Genomic DNA, 12,045 nt, shown 5'->3' with positions numbered 1-12,045 from the left:
TCCTCTTGGTAACATGCATTAGAGACGTAAATTTTGAGATATATATATATATATATATATATATACTTTTCTCTTGAGGATTAGATTCAGGTCTCTCTCTTCTACATTAAGAAATTATTTTGTTAAAGGCTATAACCATCATGTTTACTTTCGTTCTCTCCTTCTTCTCTTTTTTACTAGCAAAAAGATCTGTGCAGAGATACACATATCACTCTTGGATGAAATCTCTTGCAGACTAGAAATTGTACTTTTCCACTTTTCTTAGATCAAAAAAGAAAGAAGTCTGAAGAAAAGGCATGGAATAGAGTAAAATGATGCTCGACCAGGAAGAAAGGAACATAAATTTTAGGCTTATTTCATCTGTCTGGGTACACTTACCAAAAATTCTGAATTCAACATAAACTTGAGAATTTGGGGCTCTAACTATGTCAGTTGTTTGGCTTGAAATCTCAGTGTCCTCCTAAACTCAATGAAATCATGATGCCAGAAAGTCATTGGTAAAACATTGATTAAGGAATCCAAAGATTTAGGAGTGTATATCATGTATGACCTACTCATTCACTTCCTAACTACATATCCTAGGAGAGCCCAGAGTACACTGTCTATACTAAGCAGTTGAGAAATAGTGTGTTAAGGGTGCATAACTGGAGCAGTGGAAGCACCAGCTTTATAGTGACTGCTGTCCAGGAAGCAAGGTGTGAGATGCTGCCATTGAAATGGTTCAACTGATTGAAATGGTTCACTTGACTTTAATGGGAATGAAGGAAGGAATCATTGTGCTAGAGGCTATGAGGCAGTGTGTGGATTGGAATAGCTAATGGGATGGTTTGATCTGGAGGGTTTTTGGCAATCGCTAATTCTGGTACCTATAGTACTGGAATAGTTGAACCACATAGTGAAGTCCAACCTGAATTTTATAACTGCAAGTAGCCTAGGTTTGGGGAACAGTACTTCACCATAACTGATAGTCATAGCTTCTCACCTATTTCCATACTTATAACAGTCTGCCCCGAACCACTTTATTCAGAGTCTCTGCAAATGAAAAGGGAGCCAGATATTCTTGAGGCATATTCCTTGATTTTTTTGTATGTGCAAAATTGTTTGTTCTCTTTATCAAATGACAGTTTGTATGGGTGGCAAATCTTAGGGTGATTTGATGATTTTCTGGATGTAGCTACCTTCTAGATGTGAAATAGCTACATCTTTACCATCTTCTGCTGTAAATGAGGGGGAAGGCGATGGCACCTCACTCCAGTACTCTTGCCTGGAAAATCCCATGGATGGAGGAGCCTGGTGGGCTGCAGTCCATGGGGTCGCTAAGAGTCGAACACGACTGAGAGACTTCACTTTCACTTTTCACTTTTATGCATTGGAGAAGGAAACGGCAACCCACTCCAGTGTTCTTGCCTGGAGAATCCCAGGGACGGGGGAGCCTGGTGGACTGCCATCTATGGGGTCGCACAGAGTTGGACACGACCAAAGCGACTTAGCAGCAGCAGCAGGAGCAGTTGTAAATGAATATCTTTTAGCTGTATCTTGCTTTTGAGAAATACACCCAAATTGACATTCTCTCCTTTAAAGTCACATGGTATTTTTATCTGGCTTCCCAATGCCTGCTTTTATTTTTTTCTTTAAATTTTATTAGTTGCTATTTACTAATGGACCAGTTTTTCTTGGGACATATTGTATGTACGCTTCAACATCTTGATCCAAATTCTCTTTTATTTCAGAAAGGTTTCTTGAATTATATATATATGTGAGTGTGTGTGATTCCATTATTTTAGTTTTCTTCTTGGGTTTGTGAAACATTTATTTTTGCCATTTAATCATTTTTTCCTAATCATCTTTATCTCTCTGGATCCATTTTTTTGGGGGTTGATTTCCTCTTTTTATGCTCTATGTCCCTAGTGTACTTTAGCAATGTCTGTTTTCCTTTGCATGTCTTCTGATTTCACCTTCATTTTTTGATAATCTTACTTTTTCCTGTATTTCTTGCTTGAGCTCTAAGCTCATGTTTCATTTCCTCTAGCAGTCTCACTGCTTTCTGAGTTCTTGCATCTTGTATCCACAGTTTTGTATTCTAGCATCATAGATGTTTTGACCTCCTTGAAGTTTCCAGATTAATGGTGAAAATGTTTAGCATGCTATTTAGCCCCTCAGTGGCAATTTTTTCTGGAGAGTGGTCTGTATCGGTCATTTGTAATTCCTGCTTCTTTTCTCCTTTTCTGTGAAGTATGTCTGAGTCGATACTGTGAATGTTCTTTTCTGATTAACTGTCTTGGAAGGAAGTGAGTTTTCCTGGGGCCAGCTATCTGTAGGAGGCTCCCCTGGAGGAGTGGTCAGGGCTGGTTTCAGGACAACTGAGTTTGTGTTTTAACTCAGGTCTTTGTGTGTAACTGTGGTTAGCCTTTGCTTTTCTTAGAGAGATAGGGAGCCATTTGTGGAGGTCCTGTGAGTGTGTGTATGTTTTGTTTCTACAGGGCAATTTCCCTTCTTTTCTTGCTCCTTGCAAATACAGCCTGTTTATGTGGCTTCTTATTGATCCCTATCTTCTTTGCTTTTTGGAACCAAACCACAGAGAAATTCTAGAGACCAGACACAACATACTCTTCCAACTCCTGTCAAAAAAAATGGAATTTAGGTTTTTCATGGATGAGTATGCTTCTCAGCACTGGAAAGTCTACTCAGTGGGCTCTTTCTGTGACCCTAGAGTCCTCTCAGCATGTCTCCTCAACTTCTCTTGCTCCACCACCACACATGCTTTGTGATTTGGGCTTTAGCTATCTCCAAGTGGTACTGAAAATGGAGTTTGTATTTTGGATATCATTCTTTTAAACATCAGTTTGTGTCTTCGCTTAATTTATCTAGTAATCAGCGATAGTCACTGAGCATTCACTATGTGCCAGGTGCTGGAATGTGGGGGCTTTAAAGACAAATTCCTTGTTTTGGAGGACTTTTTAATATAGTAGGGCACTAAAAATAAATTAACAATGATTGAAGGGGGAAAAAAAATCACACCAGAAAAGGTTGAGTATAAGTGTCAAAGCTGAGGTTCAAAGCGGTGCTTTAGACGAACTTGGGAAAAAGGAAAGGGTGTCAATCTCTAACAACACCTGGAGGCTAGGGGCTCAGGACTCAGCATGTGGTCAGTAGGCAAGAAATAGTTAATGGATCTACAAGATTACTTTTCAATGGAAAGACCAGGGATCTCTAAAAATCCTGATTTTGGCACAATTTTAGAAGGAAGTTGTACACATTAAGTTATTCTGGTTCCTATAATCATTGCTCATTCTTTCTTTAGATTTGGTCATCTGTCTCACAGCTGACATTCTTTTCATTAACCCTGAGATAGACTTTGGAGAATAGGTCTAATGTTGACAGATGCATACAGAGGAAAGAATGTTCTACATAAAACAAAGGACAGGGTCAAAGCTACATGAATCAGAAATCGGGGCACCAAAGGAAAAAAGTCTGGAAAAGTTGTGTGGGGCTATATTATTAAGCATCTAGGATTCCAACCCAAAATACCATTTAGTTTTTGGGTAGAGGAATTTTGTTTCAAATAGGATCAAAGAAAACCAGATAAATTTCCCCTGAAATTCCCCATTTTCTACATCTATCTTGAAACATAGAGTATGACATATAATTATGTCGATGTATTCCTCAAAAAATTGACAATGTGAAGTTTAGTTTTATGAAGTACTAACTTTCTAATAGATAGAAGTGAACTATTTAGATATTAATTGTTGGTGTGTGCTGCGTGTTAAGTCACTTCAGTCATGTCTGACTCTTTATGACCCTGTGGTCTGTGGCCTGCCAGGCTCCTCTGTCCATAGCAGTCTCCAGACAAGAATACTGGAGTGAGTTGCCATGCCCTCCTCCAGGGGATCTTTGCCACCCAGGAATTGAACCTGTGGCTCTTATGTTTCCTACATTGGCAGGCAGGTTCTTTACCTCTAGCGCCACCTGGGAGGCCCCTTAATTGTTGGCAGTCTTATTTATTCTTTTATTTTTTCCATTTTCTTGATTAACTATCAATGATTGAAAATAGTACTTGACTGTTTTATAATAATAACCTTTAGTACACCCTCTTCTTTCTTTCTTTCCTCCCTTCTATACTCCCGTTCGCTCTTCTTTTCTTTGCTCAATTGATTAGCAATCAATCAGTTATTCATGTGGGCAGAGCCTAGCAGTGATTATTTTTTTCAATGAGGTGTGTGAATTTTTACCAATTTTGGCACAAAGCTATATTTTCATACCATATGGTCTTTGAAATATTTACAATACTTTCTTTTGGTAAAAAAGATTTGTTTACAGATGGCATAAAATCAAACATCATTCTTGGTTCATGTAATCATAATCATCACCAATACCACCAGAGTAACAGTAACCTTTGGGTTCAATCAATGAATTGATTTTATAATCTGTTAGAGTTGTCTTCTGATGTTCACTATCGTGGCTTGTATACATTTGTGAAAGAAGTAGAGAATGAAAGCTTAGTAGTTTACATGCTGTAAAAATTAAGAGGACATGATTTAGGATTAAAGGAGGTAGTGATTTAATTTTGGAGTTGCTGAGCCGAGCTCTGGTGGTCTGCAGAACTCTGGGGGAAATCCAGATATTGCGGTAACAGATTTGGGTTGGAATGTTTTGTGAATGCAATAGCAGATGCACTTATGGAAGCCTTTTCATTTCAGGATATTGCCTCATGCGACCTTAGGACATGATGGTTCTCCCAAGGCTCTAGATGTGACCAGAAGTTTTCTGTTTAACCAAACCTTGAAAATGGTTCCCTTTCACAACATTATTTAAAGGGTCATGTAAAATTACATGGCTTGCAAAAACTATAAACAGGATATAAATGTATGGTCTTTAAGCCAGTAAAATCTATTCTGTCTTGGACAGCTTGAATTAAGGTAAATATCCTTTATGATCATTTTCTTGGGGCTGTAAATATGGCATATATGTCTCTGTTGTCTTTGCTTCCGCCGATGAACTTGAAATAACAGTAACTGGGCCTTTGTGAGACACCCAGAGACTTCTGTGTCTTCTACCTGTCTGTTAAAACTACATACCTTGGAAATTTCCAAGGATTCAGTCAGGCGTTAGTATTTAGGATTAATACATTTCAAAAGTGTGAAAATTTGTACTTGTGGTCTTTGATCTCTTGAATCCTTGATACTGAGCCACCACTGATTATCTCTGTACACTTACATTTGCTTGTACTTTTTATTTTTTTACTTTCAGGCACTGCTAATATATAATATATGGCATTTTCATGACCATGTGTTACTTGGCCCAGTCCAGATTAACCTGCAGGAACTCTTGCTATGTGACAAATATAATCAAATACCATGAACGTATCTTACTAACCTCTGTCCTCTTTAAAACCATGCAATAAATCCTATGACTTGCAAAGATCTTTACATCTCATCCTACACTGTCACTTAAATCCCTGTTCAATAATGGATTTAAATAACATGACAGTTCTAAACATTAAAAAATTAAGTAGACATTTTGATTATTTGTTTGAATCATGGGAGCTGCACATTGACAGTGAATATTCATCCTTGGTACCAAGATCCTAATTGGACATGATGGCATGTTTTCATTTTGTTTGGATTTTCTGTCGAACGCTAAAAAGATTAGTAAATGGTACCCGCACTTTTAAATCATAAAAAGAAACCTAGATTTGTTTGCAGTTTTTTAATCTGTTGTTAATATACTTGAAAGAACACAGCCCTGTCTAATAAACACATCAAACTAATGGGTACCAGAGCAGTTCAGAAGAGTGTTTGTTGTTTGGTGTTTAGATTTCAGTCAGAATTAATCAACAATGGATGGGGCCTGCTGTATTTATTAGCAACTCAAATCCGTGTGATTTAATGCCAGGTTCCTTTGACTCATTCCAGCGAATGCTGGCAAGGTTACAGCACTGATACATACTTACATCCTCGGGTCTTAAAAAGAAAAGGAAAAATGGAGCCTAAAATCAGACCACAGGATTGGCAAGAATTTCCTGAGAGCCATTTTGAATTTGGCCCTATACAGAGGGCCTGTGAAAAGGAAGCAATTGATTCAAGAACAGTAGAGCATTTTTTTTTTTTTTTTTTTTGCTTGAAGAAGCCTTCAGCTGTGCAGATGGCTGGCTGGCATAATCCAGTCGGCTTTTGTTTTTTATTTTACATATTAGGCCACTTTCTTCTCACACTCTATCTATATTGCTTTTCTTTTCTCACTTTAAGCCTCCACATTTGTGGGGCAAAGGAGAGGTTGCAGGGGCTTAGTGGGGGTGACCGCACGGCACACACACTACATCCCACAGATTTATGAGTTGCTAGTGCTTTGCTGGCAATGGTGTCTGCTTGTGACAGTCAGCATCAGGGTGTTCTTTGTACAAAAGTGTCAACTTTTGAATGAAGTCCCTGGAAACAGATGTAAAGATTAATCTTGAGACTGCATTTTTTTTTTTTCCTTCCCAAGGCTCTGAAAACGTGCCACCTTGTGCAATAGTCCTGGTTCTAGACTTTTTTTTTTTTTTTTTCAAAGTGATGTTATTTCTCAATTACAAAGGCTTACATTCTTTACTGTTCACGTTCAAAAATTCCACAGCCTTTAGCCACCCCTTCTGCTTCCTGTGTCTGGGGGCTGCCTTTCGAGAGCAAATTATTTGTGCGAAGACATTATTTATCTAGAAACTCTTCAGTACAAACTTGGTTGGGTCATCATTACTCTGGGGACTCTCTGTCTCCTTCAGAATGTAAGATTTGCCAGTGTTCCCCTCCTGCCACTTTCTATTGGAAGATAGTTGACTTTTGGCCTGATAAACAGTTTAGCTTTGAATGAGGCCTTGCTGTCAGGATGGGCATCATCCTTACATGTCTGTCCTCCAAAAATGTTCTGTCTTGTTTTAGGTCGTATTGTCTTTTTTCCAACACTTGGAGGTGAATTCTGAAGAAAAGAAGACATGCCAAAATGAGCATGTGTTCAAGTGTTTCCATGTTAAGTGTTAGGATAGATCTCAAAGTGTTCTGAAACGAATCTGTATTGAAAAACAACAACAACACCCAGAGAATGTTAATTACACACCTCCACTGTTGAATGACATTTCCTTTCAGCAAATAGAAGACTTTGTGGGAATAGTATGGGCCCCCTCCCTTCCCTACCCCTCAATTGTCAATGTTCCACACACAGAGAATAAATACCACAAGATCCATTACTTTGGAATGACTTGACTGTCCTTGTTTTCCCTCCTTAAAAAGCTGTCTCTTCCATATAAATGGGAAACATATGTAAAGAGTTCTTGCTTTCATATCGTTAAACAATGTGTGTAATGCATTTCAGCTGAAGATTAAAAAAAACCTCTGGTTCTTTGAATATTTGCATACAATCAGCAAATGTCCTGACACAGATGATTTTTTTTTTTCACTTTTGTAATCTTTCTCTATATACTCAGCACCTTCTTTGGGGAGGGACATTTATTTTGGTACTTTTATACTTGATATTCTTATGCTATGCTAAGTCATTTCAGTCGTGTCTGACTCTGTGCGACCCCATAGACGGCAGCCCACCAGGCTCCCCCGTCCCTGGGATTCTCCAGGCAAGAACACTGGAGTGGGTTGCCATTTCCTTCTCCAACGCATGAAAGTGAAAAGTGAAAGTGAAGTCGCTCAGTCGTGTCCGACTCTTAGCGACCCCATGGACTGCAGCCTACCAGGCTCCTCCATCCATGGGATTTTCCAAGCAAGAGTACTGGAGTGGGGTGCCATTGCCTTCTCCGTGATATTCTTACGGTACCTCTTTAAGATTATGTATCTCAAGGGCATTGCTTGTCAAGAGAACCATGGCTGTCAAGGGAAAAATGTTTAAGACCAAATACAGATTTTTGACAAAAGATGTTAGAGGAAATGTGTTTGTAGCCGAGTTTATTCCTTGAAACATTAAGAAACAACAAGGCAAAACAAATAAGAAACCCTGTGTTTGATGAAATCAGGCACAGGCAAACTAGACGGCAAAGCATAGGTGCCCAAAACAGTGAAATTAGGAGTGAACTGAGATGGCTTCAGTCTGCTGGCATGGACATCTCTGATCTCTGGTGGTAAACATAGCACTTTATAAGCTGGGGGCCCAACCAAGGATTTTCCCCTGGAATCCCAGAATTTGGGGGTTTGGCTACAGGAAGGTCAGTGAATTCAGGTTTACAGAGCCAAAGAGGAGCAGGGTGATGGTTAAACAGATTTACCATTTTATCAGACATACCATTTTATTGAGCTTCCAAGGTGGCTCCGTGGTAAAGAATCCACCAATGCAGGAGACTCGGGTTTGATCCCCAGGTCGAGAAGATCCCTTGGAGAAGGGAATGGCTACCCACTCCCGTATTTTTGCCTGGATACTCCCATGGACAGTGGAGCCTGGCAGGCTACAGTCCTTGGGATCACAAAGAATCAGACATGACTTAGCAACTGACCAACAACAGCAACCATTTTATCAGAATCAGGCTGACCTCTAGGAAAAGAGAAGATGTTAGGAGGCCAACAAAGTTTATAGGAAATTACAGGCAGCTGAAGACATGTATGATGTGCTGGAGCCAGCTCATGTCTGCTCTCTGGAGACAATCAGTAAATTTTTGAAATTTTGCAAGTCGATTGTTATACATAGTCACTATTAAAAATTAAATTATAAATGTACAATACATTATATTTAAAAAGCAATAAGTACCCAAAATTCATCACTCCTTAGTTACTATAATTTACTATTATCTTTGTTCATAAGGTTATTTACATTGATTGTAGCTCATTGGTGAGAGGATTATATAAGTGTCCTACTGTGCATTTCTTCCTAACCCTATGGTCAGAGATATCACAGGTATGATGGCTTGAAATTAGCCATGGTGGGAGTAATTATACCATGAAAATCTGCAAATGCTACAGATCAGCCCTGGATTTATAGCCTTATTTATTATTTAGTCTTAAAATGATGGAAAACATTTTAATCACACTGATTAACATTAACAGTGTTATGTCTCTAGCACAAAAAATTGAGGATGTATTTTTCTAGTGTTTGAATCTGTTATGTTCAGCAAATAAGTTGCTCAAGTCCTTGACAAAGGAGTGAAGTTCCCAGATGCACGTCTTTGCTGTTTCACTTTCGTTTGAATTATTAACATAAGAGAAAATATCATCCAACATTCATGTTGAACCACACTTGTTTATCAGTCACCACCATGGGTTGGGTGAAAGTTTGGCAAACTCAATGAAAGCATTCTGGGAGAATCAGTTGATCTTGAGAAATGATATCAAAGCTCCCTATACACTGTTTGGAACTGAGTAGAGAAATGCTACAGTTTCATTTTTGCAAAGCTACCACACTTTGACTTCCCTGGTGGCTCAGATGGTAAAGCGGTGGGAGACCCAGGTTCGATCCCTGGGTTGGGAAGATCCTCTGGAGAAGGAAATGGCAACCCGCTCCAGTACTCTTGCCTGGAAAATCCCATGGATGGAGGAGTGTGGTAGGCTACAGTCCATGGGGTCACAAAGTGTTGGACATGACTGAGAGACTTCACTTTCACCACACTTTTTTTTCACCACACTTTGAAACAAGATCCTGAAAAAGAGATTTCACGTCTAGGTTGCTAAACTGGAAATAACCCAAAGTAAAGTTAAATGCCACTGGAATATTATGTAGCCATTAAAAAGGAATGTGTAGCTATCTTTATGCAGATATGGAAAGAGCTTCAAATATATTGTTAAATAAAAAAGGAAGATTCAGAACAATGTAAATAATATATGTCCATTTGAATAAAAATATGTACAGATTTTTGATGGAACATTTGATGAAGAAATTGTTGACGGTGGTAAGTGACATTAAGAGTGGGAGAAGCTATCAGTTTTCATTGTATCCCCCTTTGAATACTGTTTTTACTTTATTACTTTCAGGAAATCATTCGTCTTATTTTTAACAACAAACTAGAATTTGCAAAGTCAGTAAATTTTTCTGCTACTCCTCTTAGATTATACAACTGGCCTAGAATTGCAAACATGACATTACTTTTACCAATGTGTTTTCACAACATAGCTTATCAAGTAAGGTTTTTCCTTTCATTCTTTATTAGTTGGAAGTTCCAAGTGGAATCACTGCTTGATATTCTATGGAAAACTTGATCCTTCAACCAGGTCATGAGATTTTAAGTGCACTAACAGCTTTATCAGATATTTTCATTATTTTAAAGGAATATGAAGAATTCAATTTTCATCATATATTTCTAGTTTTCTTTTTAACTACTTAGAGAAAGTAACTCTTGTACTCTGGAACAAAACAGCATCAAGAGGTCTTGCTCTCTTTTTTTTTTTTAACCCTTAACAAGTTAGAATTCTTGACCTTCCTTTAACATTTCAATAACATGAAGTTTCTTAAAATCTTTGTTATCTGGAAGCTATACATTTATGTTAACATTTTAGGCTGGTGTATTCATTCAGTCTAATACGTACTATGTGCATCAGGAAAAATTTGTAAAGGAGGTTTGGTTCTCCTGCAGGAACCCATGGAAACAGATGACATGTGCTAATAACAGCATCTTCGGGAAGATGATTTTGCTTTTCATGAAGAAAGAATGTTTTGAACTGTTGTACTGGAATTTCAGTGCCTGCAATGTTGAAGGTATATATAAACTGTTGGATTAAGTGGTATACAAGCTATAGGAATTCTAGTAGAAAGAAAAGACCAAGAAGTTATTGTAAAAATCTTAAGTGGATGTCAAAGTTTCGTTGTTAGTTAAGGATTTTGGATTCACGTATAGTCAAAGTGGTCCTAGACCTGATGTCTATTTTGGTGTATTTTCAAAGATTTGGGTATGTGATATCTTGATATTAAAATTTGTCTTACCTTGCTATGTTTTTCTAGGTGACACCAGCTCGGATATGTATTGTTTGGGGGTCATAAATGACCTTTGGAGCATTTATAAAAGTGGTAAAAAAAATGGAAGAATCCTCTTAGTTTTAGTCTGGGGATGCTTCCGAGGTCCAGGACTCTTCCAGCATTCTTGAGCCCTGGCTAATGAAGTGCTAATGGAGTGTTAGTACTGGCTACTAGACCAGGGCGTCCAAGAGATAGGAGAGTAAACATTCTTTGAAGTGGTGCCTAACCCTAAGTGTGCCTCTACCAGGAAGATAAGTACTTTTCCTGTCTCAGAGATCCTTGGTTTGATGTCCTATACCTTATGGTAAAGAAACTGCATTAGAGGGCTAGTTCTTGGGCTTGGGTGTCTAGTATTTGATCTGGCTAACAGTGCCTCATTTGGGAAATTATTTAATTGTTAACTGGTTTTGGTGGCTTTTCTAATTCTATATTTCTAAGAGACAAATAAAAATGTAAGCCATGTCAGACCTGGGGAATATAAGCCCAAATGTCACTCTATAGAGTTTTTTGCTGTTTGACTTCACCTCACTCTCCCCTCCCCTCTTTGGTACTTTAATCAAATGAGTCAGAACTCTCTCTTTCTGTCTTTTTTTGTCCCCAGTTTCCAGCACAGTAGTTTATAAACATAAGTACTGAATCTGATTAATTAATACATATGAATTAACTGGTTTATTACATGGACTAAAACCCTGAAGAAGATGCTCTACTACTTGATTCTTAAAGCCAAAGAGATTCTTAACTTGGCAGAAAGCCATATATAAGGAAATTGTATATAGGACAATATGGTACTTTTTACCCTTTAAGTGTTTGGATCTTGTACATATTTTGTTAGGTTTATACCTAAGCACTTCATTTACTAGGGGGGTTGGTAAATGGAATTTTATTTTAAATTTGAAATCCCATTGTTTACAGTTATTATACAAGAAAGTGACTGACTTTAGTGTATTAACTTTATATTCTTCAACCTTTCTAGAGTTTCTTCTTAGTTCCAAGAGTTTCTCTGTCAATTCTTTCAGACTTTCTACATTAATAGCCATGTCATCTTAGGACAAAGACAGTTAATTTCTTTCTTCCAAATTTTTTATTTCCTCTTCTTGCCTTATTTTATTAGCTCTAACTTCCAGTATAAAG

The 12,045-nt window shown here is 38.0% G+C and overlaps 1 long non-coding RNA gene across 1 annotated transcript in view; it reads left to right on the top strand.

The window, feature by feature from the left end:
- Positions 1 to 4,379: 4,379 nt before the first annotated feature.
- Positions 4,380 to 12,045, top strand: part of LOC139176705 (uncharacterized) — a 124,964-nt gene continuing 117,298 nt past the window's right edge. Inside the window, exons 1-2 of the long non-coding RNA XR_011561117.1 lie at positions 4,380 to 4,916; positions 10,535 to 10,656. This is a non-coding gene — a long non-coding RNA (uncharacterized lncRNA). The remainder of the gene's footprint in view (positions 4,917 to 10,534; positions 10,657 to 12,045) is intronic.

The sequence above is a fragment of the Bos indicus genome, chromosome 17, assembly GCF_029378745.1.
Source record: "Bos indicus isolate NIAB-ARS_2022 breed Sahiwal x Tharparkar chromosome 17, NIAB-ARS_B.indTharparkar_mat_pri_1.0, whole genome shotgun sequence".
In the NCBI taxonomy this organism is placed as follows: Eukaryota; Metazoa; Chordata; class Mammalia; order Artiodactyla; family Bovidae; genus Bos; species Bos indicus.
The sequence above is the reverse complement of the archived record's forward strand: the minus strand, read 5'-3'. Positions and strand labels throughout refer to the sequence as shown.